Source organism: Nipponia nippon, unplaced genomic scaffold (genome assembly GCF_047370975.1).
Source record: "Nipponia nippon isolate SJK-2023a ecotype South Korea unplaced genomic scaffold, ASM4737097v1 scaffold_2, whole genome shotgun sequence".
Classification (NCBI taxonomy): Eukaryota; Metazoa; Chordata; class Aves; order Pelecaniformes; family Threskiornithidae; genus Nipponia; species Nipponia nippon.
In genome coordinates, this window is record NW_028262336.1 from 106,565,843 (window position 1) to 106,589,278 (window position 23,436).

At 40.3% G+C, this 23,436-nt stretch overlaps 1 protein-coding gene across 2 annotated transcripts in view; it reads right to left on the reverse strand.

Annotated features, from left to right (window-relative positions):
- KL (klotho) overlaps positions 1 to 23,436 on the reverse strand; it is a 50,411-nt gene that overhangs the window by 15,577 nt on the left and 11,398 nt on the right. The window lies entirely within an intron of this gene.

Sequence of the window (23,436 nt, forward strand, 5' to 3'; positions counted from 1 at the left end):
TAGCATCAGATTTCAGCCACTTGTCTTGGTATAATTTTGTCTGTTACTGTGAGGAGATCTTTTCTACCAAATTTCTTTCCCGTGATCTTACAGAGTAAGTTGAAACAGTCACTTGATGTTCCCTTTGAAAGCTAAATAGATTAAGTTCCTGGAGCCTCGCATTATCTTCAGGCATAGCTTCAAGCCCTCTAACCATTCTCACTGATTCTCTGCCTCTGATTCTCTTCCAATTTGTCATCATCTGTCTTAAACTGCAGAAGCAGAATTGGACATAATATGCCAGTGGTAGTCTTGCCAGCAGTAAAACCAGGGACAATTTAATACACTATTTCTGCTTATACGGCCATAGCATTACACTGTGAGCATATGCTCATCTAAACTACCCTATCTCCAGAGCCCTTCACCATCTAAAACAGATTTTTTCTTTGCACCTACCATATCAAAGAATTTTGACTGCTCTATGAATCAACATCCCATCTTTTTGTCATCTACACATTAGTAAAAATTGTAATGCTTTTTTCTAGGTCATTGTTAAAAAGGTAAAAAACATGAGAACCATTCATTAGAATAAAGCCTACCTAATAGCTATTCCCAGTTTACATTTGCATTTTGAGACTTATCAGTTAGTATTTGTTCATATGTGCTGTGATGACATGAACCTCCATTCTTGTATACAAAGTCACAGGTGTGATGAATATATATGACAGATTATTAATCAAAATGTCACACACATTTTTAGCCCTCCTTGGAATATAAGCCATATAGAAAGCCTTATAATTCCACTCCATGCAGTTGGTATGTTTGCAAATTTTATCATTAATGTATTGATAGCTGCTGTTCATAGTTCCCTTTTCATACTCTCTTACCATTCGAGCTTTGAACCACAATGATTTCCAGCTGCCACCATTACTAGGAACATTAAGCAATTAAGATTATTAATCATTTTTGACATAGACACTGTTAATTACCCAGGAAAAATAATGAATTCTCTCATTTTACTGTTCTTGAAGAATTTTAATTCTCACTGCTAGGAGAAAAGCCACTGAACGTGAAGGACAACTAAAGGGAAGATCAATAATCAAGACTCAGTTCAGCTGTCCCCATACAGAAACCTGCTGCCTTTGAGTCATCATGGGGTATATAAAACATCTGTGCAGATCTCCTACCGGTTCTAGAGGAGAGTAAATCCATGCCCTTTTAGAGTGGGGACCAAAACCCAAAGAGAACAATCTTGCAAACTGTGAATCACGGTACACACCTATGTGCGTGTGTCTGAATCAAGCTCTCAGTTGCAAACTTCAATGTACATGCTCTCATTTAGAATACATCAATAGGTCAAATAAATGTGATGCAGTGCTACCATCTGTCTATATTAATACAATGGATTTTGATGCTAGCGAGAAACTAAATATAGTAACCACTTAAAAGTCTCATGTCAAAAATGAGAGCTGACCTAAGCACAGACTTAATTTCAGTTCACACTGAAGCTCCGTTACACTGATGAAAGAACAAAAGACATTACGCACCATGACCAAAATGCTACACACCCAACACTTTAAATATGATTTTAAAAATACCATTGGGAACAAATGTGCCAGCACTTGCAACTCAAATTTGCACACCCAAATTTTCCCTCAAAAAGGTGTCATGTACTCTTCTTCTGTTGGACCTGACTCATCTCCAGATTCCATCTCAAATGTTAAGATACCATCACGCACACTCTCAAACACACAATTTCATCTCTGTCATCTGCACTTGCAAGTACGCTGCCCACCCACAGAGCATCGTGAGGACTACGGAGGACTTGCCCCATAACTCCTCCCATAACTGTCCCTCCCTACGCCTATCAGTGGAGAGAGGTCTTCCAGCATTTTAGCAGCCTTGATTCTACCATGAAGCAAGGAGGAAAGGAATCCCACAGGTTATTCCTCTTCACAGATAAGGAGGTGCTGTTTACTCCCTCATTGCAATGAAAAAATATGAAGTGTAACAATGTGGGATTATCTCATTCAACTTTACTTTCTAAGTCATCTAGTCTGCCTCTATTGAAAATGAGAAGACTGGTGTCTAAGATATGCAGGGTGAGTCACTCTTTGGGAGTCCATCTTTCTCCACTGATGACAGACAGAACCTGTTATTTACTGTAAACATGTTCTACAGACAGATGAAAGCAGGCAAGAAGCAGCCCACTTAAATATCTGCCCCCTGGAGTGTGCATGAAGTGGAATTATACTATTTCCATAAAAAAACAGCTAAACATAGAAAATAGTGCATCAAAGTCCCCAGACTCTGTGGACATAGATTAATGAAGTATTCAAAAATGCATAGAAATAAAGCTGGAAGAAGCCAGTGACAGAGCAGAGAGTCTCTATGGAAATCTGGGACAGAATTCATTTGCCTAAAATTAGGTGTCTAATGCAGTTTTAGAGACTTCAGAGTATTCCAGCCTCTAACTGCAGTTTCAGAAAGCTGTGAGTCTCCCATAAATCCTAAGTCACATCTCTCAGCCCCACAGAAGCACCTGGGACACTACAGGATGTGTCAAATGATAATTCGCACCTATACCTATCTTCAGGCAAATGAATCCCACTCCTAGGCTGGGACTCATTTTGAGCTGAAGACGCTTTATATTTCACTGTCCACATGTGAGCTAGATGCCCAAGCTCCCACTATAGGCAATGGAGATCTCAGGCTCTACTCAGCTGCCTGAACACAGTCACCTGGTTGCCATTCCAGAACGGTACAGGCCTACACCACACCTGCCATTTCCATGCAGATGTCCTAAATAGCCAGGGAAGTCTCACATGGCTACTGAGCTAACGGGATCCCACTCCAAGTCAATCTACTTAATGGAGGGAGTCTAGCGAGTGATTCCCCAGTGCAGTACAGCAGCCATATCATCGCATTCAGCAGGACCACTACCTAGGCCCCAATAACTGTATGGATTAGCAGTAGGATTTAATGTCGGTGCCTAGACCTTTTTGAGATGCCTTACCTGAATGTGGCTGGCAGACATGATTCAGGACCCAATGGGAGACCTTGGTCTTCTTGAGCAGCAAGTGGAGGCCAGGCAGAATATCCTAGGGTAGCTCAAATGGCACTACACCTTTGCTGGGACAACTGAAACCTCCTACGTGTCTATTACCTATTATAACTGGAGTTTAGTCTCCCAGGTCATGTACAGAGAAAACAAGTAGGAACCAACCTACCATCAGTTTCCTTTATATTTACTGGAAATGTTTCTTCCTGATCTCAGGGACTTACCTACTGGTACCTATTTTTAGTTCACAGCTGACTAGGATTAAGATCATGGCAATCCACACTTCAGTGCTTTTACTGACACACAGCACGGTGACTTCATGTCCCTGGTTTTGCAAGGTGCTGAGGTGTCTTATTTTGCTCCTTATTAGCTCAGACAGATGCATGATGCTGACAGATCACTTGGCTTGACTGGAAAAAACTCACTAAAAAAGGCTGGTCACAAACTGGCTCTAGGAAGAGTTGTGCGGTCACTCGTGTTATGAGCAGAACTAACTGCTAAAACCTGTGTGCTGGTTTCCAGGCTGCTGAATTTGGATAACCTTGTCATTACTACTTGCTTTCAGAGAGTAGCACATATTGTTAGATACCAAACGCTTAGCTGATACCTTTGGGGGGGGATACTACCCTACATTCTTGAACCTGCTGAGACTTGAGCTAAGCTGGTATTGGGAAAGCTGCGAATTAGGCTGGGGGCTCTCTGTGCTTACTAGTGTCTACTCTTCAGGAACAGACTGTCAGGAAATCTTTTAAACAGCATTTACCTTACCCTTAAAATGCTTACATCACTAAGAAAATCATGAAGTTTTATATCACCATGAAAATGAAAGAAAGTGACAAGACGTAGCTTTTCCTTAGCTAACTCCATTTGCATGTCTGTACTTCACTCAGGTCTCAGGCTCCAGCACAGTCCTGTTTTCAAGTTGATAATGGTCTTCTTCCCCTGACTTTCCCACCCAATATAGCTATTCGGACCACGTTCTACCTACACTCAACTTGTAAAACTCTGATATTGATCATGTTAGTCAGCCTTAAAGAGATCCCTGCATGAGTCTGTCAATAATGCCAGAATCCAGCCTTAATAAGTGTCAAACACATTTCCAAGGCAGAAAAGCCCCCTATAATGCTATAGCATGGGCTAGTCCTAAAAAGTCCAAATTCCTGCAGTGATAGCAGAAATAATTCAACACAGGCAAACAGACTTCATAATCTGATACAGTCATGTCCTACTCTATTGCAGGACAGATCTACACAGTCCAAGAATCATTAGGTAAAGACAATTTAGTAATACATAGACATTTGTTTGCCTGAATATATCCTGCCCAAGATCATTAAGACCTTCCTGAGACTGCCACTGATACGTATCATTCTGCAAGTTCTCAGTACTTACATCTATCATGATGCATAACCTTCACAAGAGCAAATCAAGAATTATAATTGGGAACATCACAATTCCATAATTTGTGTTCATTCCTCTAGAACAAGTTGTCTCAATTTTAAGTTGCGTGTCTTCTCAACCAATAATACCATTCATTTCACAAATAAACTGGGCAAATAACCTGCTCTCCATGCTCAGATGAACTATCCTCTATTAACTCTCTATTTGCATGTTAATGAAACTGAATAGGAAAGTGTTACTGAAACTCATTTAGCAATACGAAGAGAAGAGTTAATTGGAAAAAATGTGCAAAGGCTTTTTGATTACTAGAAACCAGGCTGATGTACTTCCAGCAAAAATGTCATTATTCAGTCCTATATCAAAAGCCCTTCTGAAATTGATATAATTATTGGAATGACATGGGAAAGTCTAGTATATGATTAGTCAGAATGTGCCTTCTACCAAGAAGGGGAAAAATACAACATGTTTTTCCCCTGTATCATAAAAAGCAAGTATTTTAATCGAAAGCTACAACAAAGGATGTCACATTTCATGTAATGTTTCACTCTTGGATCCAAAGTCAAGTAGGTTTTACCCACACAGTCTTTGGGCAAACATTCTCTTTCACAAGCAAATTCTTAACACTGAGTAACAGATACAGGTATTTTAAAATTGCTTAAGGTTCTTCCCATATTTCAAAACTGTTAAGATAATATCTTCTTGTATAAAGCACAGGACTTCGCTATAGATAGTATGTTAGTCATGTAGTAACTTCATTTTTCCTCTATAATTCCTTCCCAAATATGTATTTTTCTACTTTTCTGTTAGCCAACATTACCACAGATGATTGATTCAATAGATTAGGTATTTTTGACAATCTCAACAACCTGGGACCAGAATTAGGCTTGTAAATAGTACATTTACAAGTGAACACTTTTCAGTCTACAACCACTTAATGTAAAATTTGCTACAATATAGCTTTAAGTATTGATCACACACCTGAACTACACTGTTTTGTTCCAATTCCTTTCTCACTACAATTTAGTCACTGTTTTTCACACTGTGCTGGTCACTGTAACATGGTGATGCCTCATGAACATGAATGAATTTATGCCTGCCATACGTAAGGCAGGAAGCAATACCATTCCTGTTTTAAGCACTGGGAACAGGGATATTATGACATGTGTAGAAGAATTAAAATTAAAGCAGATACCTTAAGTTGTAGAGCAGTGTGTTAACTCCAGAACAACGCCTCTGTTTGGCGTGATACTCACCTCTACAGAAAAACCACCAAAGATGGCATTAAATACTTGTCTGAAGGCACAGCAGCTAGATAAAAAAACATTTTCTCCCCATCACAGGCAAAATAGAGGAGCTTTGCTAGCATGAGAATAAAAAGGTAACCTGAAAGCATGAAGCTAAGCCATAGGCATCAAGATGCATTGCAGGCACTCCAAAAATATTAGCAGAAGGAAAAAAAAAATCCGTAAAGATAAGGAAGCAGAGAAGAGTTATTTTTACACTTTGATTTTGAATTTTATAGCAGATGAAAGTCTGGGAAGGCTTGTACTTTCACATACTGTATGTCTAAGCACAAGTGAACGTTATCACAGATAGATACGCAGGGGAGAGACACAAAGCGACCGCGATGTGACAGAAGGAAACTAAATTCCCTTGATCTTATTGTGTCAGGTGACTGCTGTAGGAAACCTCTCCTTCAAAGTACAGAAAGCCTAGACATTATGGCACAAGCCCTGAGTTAAGGCTGTGTCAGACTCACCCTGCCTTGAAAGGCCACTTGCTCAGCAGGTACCCTGTGGTGTGGCAGCCAGAGGGAAGGCAGCTGGACTGTGCCATGCACTCTGCAAATCCCACCGTCAACATCAGAGGCTGTGCAAACACAGGCATACACCTCCCGGGGGGGACTGATAGCACCTCATTTTTGTCACCACCTGCATCTGACCAATTCACATGCACGGCAGAGGGGAAAGCTTCTAGGCCACAATTCACCCAAAACATTTTTAACACCCAGACGAGAGTGAGATGAGAAGTGCCTGTTCCCCTCCACTCACCACACAGGCAGGCTGGCACGACCACTGGAGTCGATATCCTGTCCAAATAAACTAAAGCACCAAGAGACGAGTGGGCTGGGAAAGCAATCTGAAGTCTCCCGAGATGTAACAGTCTCTGAAAATATAAAGGTCATCTGGAAAAGAAGTAAGCGGCATTTGACTTTGAGAAGCAATGGGAGATGAGATAAAAATAGCTTTATTTCTGACAACAAGTGCTTCTGAGACACTTGATGTGTTTAATCATTTTCCGTTACCTCTGACAGAAAAGATTAATTATGGAACTGCACAAAAATAGTTCAAGAAATGTTGTGACCCATGTGAATATTAAAGATACGAGAGATTCTTAAACAGAGTACAAAAAGAAGATAAAAGCATAGAGCACTTTGAGTGATTTAAAGCTGAGAGACAATCTTGCAGTACTGAAGGGAGCTAAAATAGTCCCTGATAAAAGACTCGACTCCGATTGGAGTCTGGGACACAATGCTCAGGCAGTATTTAGGGGAAGACCAAGATATAATCGTTGCTATCAAAACTGTTTTGGGCGTGCTGGAGCTACATAAACATATAAAAGCTCCAGAACTGAGACTGACCTGCAAAGCCCTGTACCAGAGCACAAACCTCTTCGGCTCCAGTCCTGTTGACATACATACTCAAGTACACAAAATACTGCAAAAAAGATACAAGGGAAAAAGACACGGAGAACTTAGTCGTAATCCACAAATGCAAGTGCACAGAACTACACAGGGCGTAGTAAACAGCACAAACCAAGACAATAATACCGCTTTGCAAGAGTTGATAATCATCAGATAAATGTGCTGAACAAGGAGGATGAAAAAAGCACCATGACTTTGAAGGAACCCTTAATGGGAACAGTGGTAAAGGTTGTGGCAACGGAATACATTATTAGCCCAAAAAGCAAAAGGAGTATTAATGGATTTTAAGTCACACTCTGCTTGGAGAGAAAGTAACATGGTGCCAGAAACAGTAGTGAGCAAAAAAGTTAAGCATATAAAACTCTCATAAAACTCATAAAAAACTAATATATCAAATATATATGTAAAATATATAAAACTGATAAAATAATGCCCCGTCAGAGCACTGAGATTAAATGGATGCTAAAAACTGGAAAAGAGAGTATTTGTAACAGTACTGGTGAGGAGAAGGCATCCATTACGGCTCCAAACCTTTGGTTTCATGAAGGTTTGTACAAACTGGATGGAGAGGGAAACAAAAGAACTGAGGAAGGAATAGAGGACTGCCTGCAGGAAGCTCTCGAACTATGGAACAGAGCTTCGGAAGCCAAGAGCCACTGAAATCACAACTCTCCCCTGTGCTAAGGCAGAAGCCAAAAGAGAAGATAGCCTGTTGCTCTCAAAAGTCATAGTGAGGAGAACAACCACAGTAACATATATACTCTTTAATGACATCAGTTTAAAAAAAGAAACTATTTTTGGTTAAATACAGAATCAAAAGAACTAAATAAATATATAAAAGGCAAACATTTCCAATACCTTTAAGGGTAAAAATTCTGGAAGCGGTGATTAATGTCAGTCAGCTGGTTTTCTGGTAGATGCACACAGGCAAGGCAAACACCCATCTATGCATATTCACGCCCTCAGTATAACACTTGGAAATGCCCGTTCCACATACTGGGGAACTACGTTTGCTAACTCAGGTGTTTCACAGGGAGAATGAATGCATTTCTGATGATTTAGTGGAAGCACATGAAGAGAATTGCTTTGGAAAGTCTCAGAGCAGTTAGCAGAAGCTAAACAAACGAAACAGGCCAATGACATATAATTAAAATAGTATGTTAGAAAGAAAAATTTTCTTAGCAAGGAAAACACATATAAGACTAAAGCCCACCATCAATATGTGTGCCCGACGGACAAGGACAAGAAATGACAAAAAGATTTCAGCTTGCTTGGCCTAATCTAACTAGCTAAACCAACAACCCAGCTTGGAAAGACATCGAAGACAATCTGTAATATTAAGTGAAAATTATAGAATGAAGAACCCAGGTTACTCATTACCACTATCCTGGCATTTAAAGCACCCAGAGCAGAAGCCCTATGCTCTGGTGTTAATGATTAACCCCAAATCTTCTCCTGAGCACAGCAGCAGATTCAAAATAAATTCATAGAATCATCATAGAATCATAGAATTGTTCGGGTTGGAAGGGGCCTTTAAAGGTCATGTAGTCCAATCCTCCTGCAATGAGCAGGGACATCTTCATCAATTGACCCAACTGAAGTATGTATCTGCTCCTGGAGATGTAGTAGAACATTTTGTGTGCAACTTAATGCTGAGAGTTTCCCAGGAGAAAGACAGCAAGAAATCCCTGTCACACCATTATTACAAGAACATCAACTGATACTGGATTTCGCAAATCCATGTTTGTAGAGTTGGGAAAGGCTGACAGACTGGCAGTCAGAAATTATTCCTGAGCTACATTAATGTGCTGCCCTAAAAGCCCCAGAAGTTCACATAGAGTTGAATGGGTAGAGGCTTTTCCCCAATTACAGTCGCAAAAGAAATGAGATTGCATATTGAGTATTCATGCCAAACTGTCAATGAGTCTTGACCATCAGCCACAGAAGCAGAAAAAATATCCCCAAACCTCAGAGAAAAGCTTATTGGAGTAACAAATAATTGCATCAGGCATTTCTGATGCTCCAATCTGGCCTATCGTAAAAGCAGACAGCAGAATTTACTGGCTAATGGTTGATTTCTGAGCAATGAATTCTGTTACACCATAAACCACACCTGTTCTAGCAAAAATGCCAGAGTCTGGTGTAACAGATTTAGCATATGCTGTCTTTGTGATCTTGTTATCAGGGCAAGGCTGGGAAGAATTTCTCCCTACATTTACGGGGCAGCAGTACTCCTTTACATGCACCCATCACTCAAAGATTTCACTGTGCTCCAGCTTTATGCAATATTCATATAATCCAAACATGGGGAAAATTATCAGAAGTTGATCAAATGCCTGTAATTTCATGAACAGATGATGTATTAATCCACAGCCAGACTCAAACAGAGCTGAAAGAGTTAATTAAACAAGCGTAAGCCATAACTTTGGGAGCACAATTCTAAATGAATTGATGAACAGGTCAAGTGGTAAAGGAAAGAGTAAAATATTTAGGAGTAGACTAATCACCTTATCAACAGCGAGTAAAATTAATAGAAAGCTCCTTGCTCTACAAATCTGCATGAGCTCAGATCTCTTTTGGGTTTGTTTATTTTTCCCCAGGATTTTATAACCGTGTTTGCAGATATGATTAAGCCTTTACCCAAGCTGCTAAGGAAGGTGCAGTAATGGGAGTGGAGATCAGGACAAAACCTGGCCTCTTCAACATTCAAAAAAGGCTGGCATAGGTAGCCACACTGGGGATGCTGTTCCAGCACGGCTACTTTATTTGCACTTTGTTACCCCTCCAGGAGCAGTAGAGGCCGTGTTATCACAAAACCAAGGAAAGTCAGTCAGTTCACTCTGTATGAAAAGGAGCACGTGGTGCTCCTGGGAGACTTCACACAGTGACCCAGAAATCACAGAGTGGGTGAACGGTGTAATTATCAAGCTCAGCGTATTTAAGAGTATCAGCAGAGTAGTGTGGGCTCAGCAGAAGAATGAACTACAATAGGTGGTCCCCAGAGCATACCATGGGGATCTCATCCCATTTGGTCATAAGAAAAGTCACTTTGAAGAGGCTAGAACAACAGAAAGGTAGGAGAAGACATTAAGTAATCGGTACAGAATTATTTAATATGTACTATAGTAAATGTTTCGACTACGTAAACTAGACCCTGTCCCTTTTCAGCACCCAAAGATAACAGCTCCATGGTTGCAAATATGAATTGACAGGTCCTTTATCAATCTCACAACAAAACAATAACTGCTGCAGTGCCCAGGTACATCACTACATGGTAATGACAATCAGAGGTATGAGGACACCACGGCAGTGGTGGTTTGACTGGGTGCTACCCACCAAATGGCTTCAGAAGGTATTTCTAGATGAATGCGCTGGTGGATAGCTTTTCCCATTGTGAGTTCCTCTGTGAGGAACAACAGCCACTGGGCAGCAACAGTAAAGAAGGAATTTGAAGAAACCTCCACCAGTGGAAGTTACCAATGAGCAATATGGAGGTGTTTGGTCCTACATAGTTGGCACAGGAATTATAAATTCAATTAATGTATATGCAACCAAGATACTACAAGCTGTCAGAGATCATACAACACAGCAGACCCAAATGAATGAGGATCAAACAAAAATAATGATATGAAATAAGCAACATTGTTTAATGACTGCAAAATCATCAAAGCTGTCAGACAGACAATGGGATGCAACAAGACTCAGGTGTGCACACAGGGCAAACCTGAGCATCATTAAGCAAGGTCAAAACAAAATTATTGTATCAGAGCTCTGTGCTGTAACAGAGGCAAATGCAACCCAGAATGAAGGGGACTTACCTGAGGTCATCTCTACAAAGACTTTTTTTTAAACCAAACATTTGGGTTGCTCATGCCCAAATCTAGCTCAGTCACAACATAATAACCCGAGTTTACTCTGCTATAACCTTGGCTATTAAATTTAATCATTCTGAGATTAGAGCTGTGCATCAATGGCAATGGGCTACAGAATAAGATAGAAAGTTCCAGTCAGCCCTCTACATGGATGCAAAAAGCAGCTGATCAGGATAAGCAATACATATGTGAAGGTACCAGTTTTCAATCTTCAGACAACTGTTTAGATTACAATTTGACCAGATGTGAATATGGAATTCTTTCTTCTTTTCCTAATCAGTCTGCAACTGTTTATGTGAGATCCAGCTGTGTTTTCATGCATACTCAATATAAAGCAATCGCTACAAACTGTCTCATTGTGTATAACCTGCCTGAAATATTCTGGTTTGTGCGCATGTAATAGAAATGACTGAAGGATGTGATTTCAATTACACACCTTTACAAGTAATGCTCAAGTTGCAAAAATCACTGAAACTGTATACTAAATTAACTTTAATCCAGTAACTTTTGTAGTAGCTTTTGTGTGATTGTTGCAGATAATAAAGCATTCAACTGTAACACCTGAAGCCTAGTCGGTTGTAAAACAAGCCACAAAAGCAATGATTACAGTGTGCTGCAATAGCAAACAAATCACTCACAAACAGCTGCAATAGAGAAGGCAGGGTGTCATTCTTGATGGGAACCCCTCTTGTGTGGTCCTCTTCAGCTGCAGGAATTTTGAACTTGGCTCTATATCCTGTAGCTGTAATCCTACTTATACTTTTATACTTCATAATTTGTACGAAATAGAAGAGTATTAAGTGCCGATCAAGTTGAGGAATGCCCTAGAAGAATGAACTGTGGACTACCCTCAGACCTATACAGCTTATCAGGAGGCCACACCAGGCAAGAAAGAGCTAACAGCTCCAAGAAGAATCACTGCTTGGTCCTGATCCATAGAAACTGTAGAAGGATTCACAACATCATTGCTAGATTCAGGAGTGATAGCTCACAGTTTGCAGACTAATGAAGAAGGGGATTATAGCCCAATAAATACAGCATTGCTATTGCTAGTACGAAGCTACAGGATGCGTATGAACTTCATCTTGACTCAGCAGTCCTGCCTTATTGGGATCCACCTTGGGTGATCATGAGTCTGTTCATCTGTGAATCTTGTGTCAAACCTGTGAGCCAGTGCAAATGTCATGGGCATTCTGCAAGATGAATGGCAGCAGACATCTATGCTCAAGCAATTGAATCCCACCTCTATGGAGAAGAAAGCAGCTCCGGATCCTGACACATACCATTAGATGTCAGAAGTGCTAATGTCCACTTGTAACCTAAGATTCAGTTGCTTAAACAGAGGCATCCAGTACCATTTGGGATGTTCTGGACTATCAAGACATCTGCATGGGCAGATAGAACACAAGACCTGTGAGAAACCTGTGTCTTTTGGACTGGCAGCTGGAGGCAAGGCAAGATACTCTAGGCTTCTCAAATGGTACATGCTTGTCTACATGTGCAACTTTTTTAGCCCTAGCGGCTTCTAAAGAGGTAGCCTTGCAATTGCATGAAGTTATGACTGTGAGAAGGACATATACTATGGAAGAGTATCTAAGACTATATCAAAATCCTGGCAAGATTCAGGGAAACCAAGAGGACCTAAGCTAGACATTTTCGCTCCAGAAGTCTTACACCAGCAACAACCCCTGAAAGGCTGACACAGTGAATCACAGGACCATGTAGACAGACAAGGCAAATAGAACCGAATGACTCATAACCTAGTCGTCTTGATGCCTCAGTTGTCTGCCCATCTTGGCAACAGCACAGGGAACCATAAGGCTAACTGACAAATCTTAATTAATACAGTGGTTATTACTAGCAGTAATTCTTCCTTAATGTTATTGCTTCCATGATGTTAGACTATGAAAGGAAGACCTGGGAAAGTGCAGGAGGAATTAAAACTGGTTACTCAGCAAAGGCACATCTCATCAGTGGGGATACAGTCACTGGAGAAGGCAGACTTTGGTCAGACACCTTTATTTTGAGGAATCACCACACTCATCAGCAGCCACCAAGATAAAGTGCAGCTGTTCAAATCAGAACCCAGAAGAGGAGAGAGAAATTCCAGTGCAGGGAAAGATGGGGGAAACAAGATTCATTGGGGTAAGAGAAACTCTTGGGGTACCACATTTTTAAAGACTCAAATAACAGAGTGATGACTTCAGTCAAGAGATGGAGGGAGAAAATGGGGCATCCAATTTTATGGCGGAAAAAAATTTTTTATCTTTGCATTTCTTCAGGGGCAAGGATGATTTATGTGTATTTATCCAGTCTTTTCTATGAGCTTTTGGCTATAGTGCAGTCACAGATTAAACTGGATTCAATTTATATCTCCTTTGATTTGGGAAACACATTTAGAACCTCATCCAAAGCATGCTGAAACCATGAAAATACACTTTTGAGGTGTGACTAAGTCCCTTTATGTCCGCTTCTAAATGTATGTTTACTGGTAGATATAAAATTGCTCTACGACAGAGATGAGTGTTAACTCAAAAGCATACAAATAAATGTTTTCCTGCTTTATTCTTGTAGTCTGCAAACATAATAAAAAGCACCATTTGAGCTAAAAGTTGGAATCCTGTAGAACAGAAAACTGAAAAAAACAAAAAGCATTTAAAATTAAATATCTAATTCTTACTTTACAAACACAATCTTCATTTTGTTGATTATCTGCAGAAGTTAAGCTGGGTTTCACCTGTTTGTATACAACTACTTTGGCTGACATAATATCGAATAAATGTTTTAACATAGTTACTAAGAAGCTAAATGTTAATAAAGTTGATATAAAAACACCAGCTACAGTTGTTTCCTTTTTGAAAGTATATCCTGTATTTTTATACAATGCAATACAGAATAGGGGAGTTTACTACATCAACGTACTGCAATCTCAGTCTTAGCAATCAAGAAAGGAAATCACAGTAAAAAACCTAAACTAGGTTTTATCCAATCCTTAGAGAAATAAAAAGAAAATTTTAAAAAAATAGAAAACAGCAAAAGAAAAGGAAGTGTTGTAAGGGTAATTGTTTAGTCTAAGCCACACAGAAAAGGGCGTGTGTTGGTTAATACATACAGTTGCAAATGCGAATTAACTACTCTTCTTTCAGCAATCCTTGTTTCAGCTTCTGTGCTCTCACCGCCATAGTACTAGACACTTTCTGACCAGAATTAACATCATATTAACAGACCGAGGTTTTCATAAATATTGTGTCTATTGGACAAATTTTAAACATACTTAGCAGGGTTAGGTTTAGACTTCACTCTGGCAGTGTAATGAGCATTTCTGGAGGCCTAGCATGTGATTTTTTAAAAGAACAACATAGCGTGTTTCAGGTTTCCTTAACCAGCTCTTTGCCAGTTCTCTGTATGCATTCTCTTTTGGAGAGAAAAAAGCTGTCTCTTGAAGAAAAGACAGTAACTTTGATACTGAGCTTTCTTTACATAAGAAACCTACAAAAGATTATTTTCACTTTAGCTAACACTGCTGTAGAATAAAGTCTTTAAAAAAATACTGTCTGAGTTGAAGGAACTGGCACAAGGGGAAACTGACAGAATTCATCTTTTGTCTAGTATTTCAAAGTGCAGTACTAAACTTCAAATTGTTCTAGAATAAAATATAAAGCCAGTGATGTCAAGACATTAGTATACATGAATGAGAGTCATCATTGGACTATGAATATAAAAAATGAAATGCCTGTATATCCGCCTTCTCTTCTTCCTACTGATTGCAGATATGGCTAAAAACTATTTTTTCCCTTGGCCATTTTAAATATAGATACAGAAACATAAGGAGAAATTAAAACATTAACAAAGCAGTTAACTCACACTTTTTAATTTGTCTGGGATTGACATTTGTTTCTGTATAACCATGCTTTGGAAATTCTGCCAGTACACTGTAATATGTAAATATCCAATATCAAAGCACAATAATGTTTTCAATAATTTAAAGAAAACTTTTTCTGGGAGAAATCCCAGTTTTAAGATCAAAATGTACCGGAGCAACAGAAATGCAAGTTCACATATTTCCTGTAACGGCATCATTTCATCCTCTGATGTCCAGCTGCATATATGCCAGAAAGTAACGCTGCTCTGCCTCACAGTTACCACGAGGGTAGGTACATTAGCAGTTGTCAGGAGGCCACGTACAGCTATGGTAATTAGGACAATATCTAATAGTGAGACAGATGCCTACCATTTAAATATTGCCTGTCTTAAAGGACAACAGTTCAAAGTAAAGAGTTTGGAGAGATGCCTCGTTTCTAAGTAATTGACCAAAGGCTATACAGGTACAGCAAAAACTTTCAACAGATTTCCATGAAGACATCAAAACGCTCTCAGAGCCACAGAGGTTTTTGTGAATGTGCTGGTTTTGGCTGGGATAGAGTTAATTTTCTTCATAGTAGCTAGTATGAGGCTGTGTTTTGGATTTGTGCTGAAAACAGTGTTGATAACACAGGGATGTTTTAGTTACTGCTCAGCCCTGCTTACACAGAGTCAAGGCCTTTTCTGCTTCTCACCCCACCCCACCAGCGAGCAGGCTGGGGGTGTACAAGAAGCTGGGAGGGGACGCAGCTGGGACAGCTGACCCCAACTGACCAAAGGGATGTTCCACACCATATGATGTCATGCTCAGCATACAAAGCTGGGGGAAGGAGAAGGAAGGGGGGGACGTTCGGAGTGATGGTGTTGGTCTTCACAAGTATCTGTGATGGAGCCCTGCTTTCCTGGAGATGGCTGAACACCTGCCTGCCGATGGGAAGTAGTGAATGAATTCCTTGTTTTGCTTCGCTTGTGTGCATGGCTTTTGCTTTACCTATTAAACTGTCTTTATCTCAACCCACAAGTTTTCTCACTTTGACTCTTCCGATTCTCTCCCCCATCCCGCTGCAGGGGGAGTGAGCAAGTGGCTGTGTGCTGCTTAGTTGCCAGCTGGGGTTAAACCACAACAGCGAACTAGCTCAGTATTTGTTACAGACCCAATCCTAGACAACAGACTGATCAGAGACATCTCAGGATTAAATACAGGAGGACAGTAAGAGCAATAAATCCAGTGACTGAATTTTTTAAAAATACTGTCTTTGATTTTTTGACCAGTACAAGCTCATGTAAGCAGCCAGATGGCTTACATATATTCTGGGCTTGTTAGATGGAAAAGGAGATTAACTGTGCCTAATATAATTATACTATGTAGCTGGTTGATTTCCAGCCATAGTACCTACATCTAGTTTAGCAAACACTAGAGCTGAGGACCCAATATCTACAATAACCCATGGACCAGAATCTGGTTAGCAGCTGGATTACACTAGGTGTGCTGCTGCAGAGAAGTTTCCAGGTTACCTTCATCCAAAAACAATCCAGCTGGGGACTCCAAAACCACTTCAGGCTACAAACCATAGCACAGCAAATGGAGGCAATTAGGAGCTTCACATTGCACACGCACTCCTGATTTGTACTGTAATGCTATTGTAGATGCACACTTTAACAGCCTAATGCTACAAAAGCATGAGAAGTTTTGTTTTTATCAAAATCAAACAGGAAAACAATCTTTCATTTTGAAAGATCCCATACGGTGCATAAGGTAGTGAGAGCTGTCCAGCCATTTTGTCCTAGAGAAAATGGTTTTCATTAGCCACAGCTACGCCAACACAACCTTTGATGATTACGTAGTACAAAGGATATTGAAAAAATGGATTTAAGACAGGATACATTAAATCAGGATGACGCTTTAGATATTATTAAGAAACTCACAGATTACATAGCTTACATGGAATCGTGGTTCAATCAATGATGCTACAGGAAGCAGAGCAGCTGGCAGCTCAATAATTAACTAGTCGCCCAAACACCAGTGAAAAGCAAATTGTTGGTTTGAATCAGGATCTGAACGGCTTGAAGAGCCAGGCATTTTGCTGAGATGAAGGGAAGAAGGCAGGGAGGGAGGAAGAAAGGCAGGAAAGCAGGAGGGAAGGAAGTAGAAGAGATAGCATTGCATTAACTGAGCTTTGATTCTCACTGGAAGCTCTTTTACACATGAATGCTCTTATAGAAGAGCTAAGATACTCTGCAAGAGACACATACGTAAGTCCTTACTGTCTTACTGGGAAGAAAAACAATTTCTGTAGAAATGAGCACTTGGACAAAAAGTAAGGCTCCATCTATAGCAATCAAAACCCACTTTCCTCATACTAGTGAGATGCAAGAAAGCAGAGATGTTGCAAAGAAATACAGAAGAAAGAATAGAGTTTATGTACATATTTTGAAACATAAAATAATTCAAGAGTATTAGGATATGATTTATAGTCAAATGCATTAGATGCATTAGATGTTTATTACCAAATGAGCCACTGGGCACATTTGGGAATACAGGGACAGTATATAAGGACAAAAGGGATGCTCTGCTCAGTCAGATCAACAGTCCATCCAGCCCAGTACTACCTCTGATAGCAACAGCACGACATGGTGCTATTTTAAGAGAGCAAGTGAGCCCAGTCACTTTCTGAGATCTAGCCTCTTACTTCCCAGGCATCCACACTATTCTGCTGGGGATGTTAGGGAGTACATTCCTGCCTGTTTTGTTTAGTATCTGCTTATGGACCCACTGTTCACATCTTTGCCTGCTCCCTTTTTGAGCCTGCTGGTACAACCTGTTTCCAGAACCTGCTATGGCAATAAATTCCTGAAGTTCATGACCTGCTGTGTAAAAAGGACTGAATTGTTTTCTCCAGGTTTCTTTTATACTCCATGGAGAGAAACAGGAAATTCTAGGTTGCAATTTATCTTACCCTAATGTAGATGGCTAAAATTGGTCAGAATGATCATGTCTTAGAAGTCTCTCCACTGAGCACACAGGGAGTGTAATGTAACTTGTTCAGATGTAAATGTGTGCTATACAAACATCTAAAGTAAAGTGAGATGAACCACACCCTTTAAGTCTTTAATTGGTCCTTTCCAATTTAAAGTATATAGCTTAGCACAGTTTAATTAAATATACTTTATATATATATATATATTAATAGAAATTTATTGCTACACTGAGAGTGCTGCCTCCATAATCCCTCCTTTCAGGGATGACTTTGAGCTGCAGGAGAAAAATGGGAATGAAAGCAGAGTCCTTCCACAAGCCTGATCTACTGTAGACCAGGAGTTAGTCCTGCTAATTGTGAATCTCCCTAAGTTCCTGCATGACGATGACTAATCAACTGCTATGTTTTCATTGTGGACCCAAAAAGGATTTCACATAGAAGTATGAAACATTCTGAGCAAGGCACTGGAAATGCTTTGTTAAATGATACAATATTCCCAAAGACTGTGATGAGTCATATTACCGTGTAAGAAGAATTCTGACTTCAGAGAATTTTCACAGAAATACAAAAAATACCTTACTGAAAAAAGTCATTACCATCTTTATGATCCTGTGTCTACTATCTGCCAGGGATTAGGAAAACTGGATCATAAAATTAAGAAGAACCTCCAGGGCATCAGGTTCAAACCCCTGCTGCCAGGGGCATATATATGACACAATCCTATTGTCCAGATTCACTTTAACGTTAGCTAGGTATTTTGTTCATACTATTCTCTCTGGAAGACTACTACAGAATCACACTTCAGAGATGGTTTCCTTTTTTTCCTGATTTTCAGGTTAAATTTATTCATGTTCAGTCTGAACACTTTGGTTCTTGCATCAAAACTTCCCCTGGACTTAGTTATTTTCCTTCACTTCTTTCTACCATTGATCTATTTATAGACAGCAAGTATATCCTCTCCCAGTGTTCTTGCTCAGGTAAATAAGCTATGTTCTAGTGAGGTAATTACTCATCTCTGCTGGAAACGTCACCTGATACAGACTAGAAACAAATGTGTCTTTGTCACAGCTGGATTATATTGGCATCTGATGGTCATGCTGTGATGAGCAAGTTCTCATCTTACGGAAAAAATTTTATGAGTCTTTCTGTTCATCTGTTTATTATCCTGATTATCCCTTTCACTGGCAATGTTTCCTGAAGTTCAGCTCATGCTCTAATTAGTGCAATTCTACTTTGTGCCAAAGCATGGGAGTTAAAATACATCAAAAAGTTCAGCCAGGAACTGCCCTTGAGCCCGATGCTTCTACTTTCAGTGCAACTAATTGTGATATTTGCTTCAGCAATTTCCTAGCTACTGCTGAGAATTCCCTTCCTCCTGAACTGAAACAGTAATTCTCCATGTGCCACCATTTCAAGTGTCCAGCTGAAAATGCAGATTTATTAGGTTTATCATATTTCTTTTTCTAGATAATTAGTTATCACAGAAAGCTATCATCAGATGGGTCTGGCTTGACTTTGATACCATAAGTTCTTAGTATTTCATGTCCACTGCACCTGTAGTTATTTACATTCATCCACCCCTCATCCTCATTAACCTTTCCTGTCTATGAATCCCAGTGTTTAACATGATCACTCTTCTTGATAGATCAGACAAAAAGCATTAATTGGTTTTGGAAGTAGATTTTTTTTTTAATCCTATCTTCTTCCCCACTACCTGATGGCTGTATGTCTTTCCTTATGCTACTTTTCCTTAGGTGACTGAAGGATATCTTGTGATTTGTTTTAAAATAATTAGACTTTTTATTTTTAAGACTGAAATCACATTTTAAATTTTCTGCTTATCATAGTCAGTAAATACATATTGTGTTACCTAAATTGAAATGAGGCTCAAGAACTTCCTTGGAGAAAATAATAGGGCCCTACAGGGAAGAGACATTTTTTGTTTCCAGACAGAGGGAGATAGTGAAAACTAGTATATGGTTTCTTTTTGCATATCAGTTCCAACTAGGGGAAAGAAGACTGTGTTAATTTTAAAGTTTTAAACTTTTTTTTTGCTTTTAACTACATTTTCCAAGGACTGCTCTCCTTGTATTTTGGAAAAGGTATGAAATGTTTTCAGCATACTTCAACACTCATGGTGGGTCAGCGGCAGCTGACTGGCACAAGGGAGTGAAGAGTCACAGGACGGGGCTACTAAATGCCCATGAGATCTTATGTGGGAAACCATGGCTATTTGCTTGCTCTGGCTTTACAGGACCACGCAGGTGCTGCTGACTGCCCTTGCAGGGGGAACTGCACTGACACGCATCAGCGGCTTCACTGTGTCAGAAGACTCAGCTCAGTGCTCAGGAAAACCAGGGGAGAGAATGAGATACAGGATTTCCCCACAGATAACACATGCCTGAAATAGGTGAGACTCAGGCAAAATTTGCCTATGATCCAGATCGTAAGTCAGAGTCCACCACCTGAGAAGTCACAGGAACACAAAGTATCTCAAGCCAATTTTTGAACTAGCCCTTCAGTACTGCCTTCCTCTATCATCTGCCTCACCTCTCTGTCATCTGCCTCACCTCTCTGTCATCTACCTCACCTCTCCCCACCTTTGTTTGACCAAGTGTAAAAGTCTGCCTACAAAAAGTCTGGGTTTGAGTTTGTCACCACAGGTTTTATCTATACTCCACAGACAGAAATGGGCCAATTAATTTTTTTTTTGGTCTTAGGATAAGAGACACCATGTTCACTTCTCTGCATTACCTGTAAAACAACCATAGGATGGTGAACTCAAATGTAGATGTCTCTGCTGAACATGTCTAAAATTAGCTCAAGTGTGATTGCTCTCCCCTGTGTTTATTTGCACAGCCTGCAAGGGAGATGGCTCTACTGTGATGAAGCATCTACCTAGCAAAGCACATGCACTGCATTCCTCCATCTTCATCCAGCCGTCACCAGCCCTGATACAGCGCTGTTGTATGACTCGAGCTCTTGGTCCACCACTTCAAATTATGCGGCTCTATGCCAAAGGCTTGCAGGCAGCCAAGGACAGCTTAGTCCATGTCTTCACTCGCTAGTTGTGGTGCAGAGCCAAAGTACACACAGCTACACCCCTGGTCAGCCCAGAGGACAGCTGGCTCAGAGCTGCAGAACAAGTCCTAGCTGCTCTTCCCTCTGGGATCACTGGGAATGCTGCCAAACCACTTTCAGAGAAATATCTTTACACTAGACCACATTTTATACTGGTTATTGAAAAGCCAACTATTGAAAGGCCAAGCAGATGCCAAACTGTGTCTCAGAGTTGATGCAAACACTGCCTGGAAGACAGCACGATGACGCTGCTAAACTGCAGGGCAGGAACAATTTTCCATGCTACAGCCTCACTCAAACCAGCAAAATGCCCTGCTGCTGACAGCTGTAACTCAGGGTGGACATAAACCATGGGTACTTTAACATTGTTTTTTCAGCTGTTGGATAAATATAATTCGTTATTGATAATCTTTGCAGGTTCAAGACTGTCCCAGTTGTACCCAGTGCCAATACCAACAAATTCTTTTCATGCTATACACAAAGGTGAATCTGGGGACTCTGCAAACTCTAATTTCCATCCAACTCTCCTATTAGCACCACGAAGAGGAGCTTGACAGCTGGTAGCTGACTGACATCGAAACAGACGGTTTCTGTATCGGCCATGTCCAGCCTTGATTAGGCACACTGGTTTTCCTTGCATGCTTTCCTTTGCCCTTGATCTGGAGGAGACAAGCTGATAAAAAAATTACTTGCATATCTCACAGACTGCTCTTCAGTTAACCTATCCATTTCACAGTCAGCAAAAAAAAGACAATTTTTTCAGCTAGAAAAGGTATTTATCTGTATCCAAACTACCACGTTATGCTACAGTTCCAATAATCTACATTGGTTTTCAGCATTTACATCGGCAGTGTCATTCCACCAGCGCAGAACTGCAGTGGTTTCATTGGACACGCTCCAGAATGACACCTACTGCCTATCTGTCTCCTGGACATACTTTAGCCTTTAAAGATTTTGAGACACAAAACTGAGGCTTTGGGCTGGTACTTCCCAAACCTATGCATAGTTACTGCACAAAACAATAGTGAATTATTCAGTGGTGGGGTTGATAATTAATCTTACCAGAAACATAATGTGGGAACTAAGAGATATTTTCTTAGACTTGTAGAAGAAGAATAGTAGAACATAAGAATCACTGCAATGGGTCAGGCTGTCCAACCCATCTCATTATCACTGAAGCAGTTCCAGAATAAGGTGCTTCAGAGAAAAATCTTCAGGTGCTTGCACCAGCCGCTCAAAAATCTGGAATTGCTTTATTACACAAGCAGTAATGTAACAAAAAAGCTGAGTCTGTCTGGCAATTTTTTGGGCAGTTGTCCTTGCTAATGTTTCTATCTTATGTCCAATGTGAATGTTCATGTCATGTTCTCTGATAGTTACCTGTTTAGTTTGATAAATCACTCCATGGATTTGACATACCAATTGACTCCCTTGTCTCTGTATATCTCCTACTATAACTTTTTCCCTTAGGTGTTTAAATAGCTCAGTCAGGCATTTCTACGTGGTCTTGGGTCTATGAAATGCTAGTGCCCCACAAGTCTGTTTCCAGACCCCTTCCAGACCCCCCTCATTTCCCACACTGGGAACATGCTGCTCCAATGTATGTTTGACCCCTTCCAATTCCTCTCTGTCTTTGTAGTTCACTCTTCCATACTCACCTCACTCTGAAAAAATATTCCCCAGAAGCACTCCCCACAAAATGAACAGTCCCTCAGTAAAAAAATTGAAAGAAGATACATGGATTATTAAGTTTAGTTGCCTGCAATAGTATAGCCCCAAACGCTACACAAAATAATATCCACTATGTGTCCCCTCTTTCCCATGTCCGTAGCATTGTGAGACACAAAACAAATCCTGAGACCTTTAAGAAAAAACACCCAAATGCTCCAAATATCACAATGGGCCACAGGAATAAAACAGGAAAGAACAAAGATATCATCACAATCCTAAACCCTTGCCACAGAAGGCAAATTATTTAGGTAAAACGCCCGAATGATCCTGGGAACTGGCCACCTTCCATGGCACAAAGAGAGGGAACAAAGAGGCCTAACAAGAAACATCACAATATAAATTCCTTCCTGACCACCAGTCCGGAGCCCGCAAAACCAGACCCCACAGGCCAGCATCAGTATCTCATCCATACCTACGCTCACCCCCTCTGGTTTCTACAAACCTATTCCAAATTACCAGTTACACAGGAAACATTCCTCTCCCGAAGAGTCCAACTTGGGTGAAGTGGGATCTGACTGGTGCAATTCAGGGTTCTCGCCTTTCATGGCTTAGTGCTACAATGCTGTTTCTATAACCATTTCACCACCAACCAGTTTTGAAGTGGTCTCTATTCATTATCCTAAGCTGGGCTATGGAAAAAAGCTGTTTCTGAGCTGCCCTGTGCTACAGTTTGCTGGTTCTAACATCCAGACTGAGAATGACTGTGCCAATTTCATGCTGCTTTTATTAGAATTTTCCCCCCTTTTAAGCAACTGCCTCCTTCAAGTACCA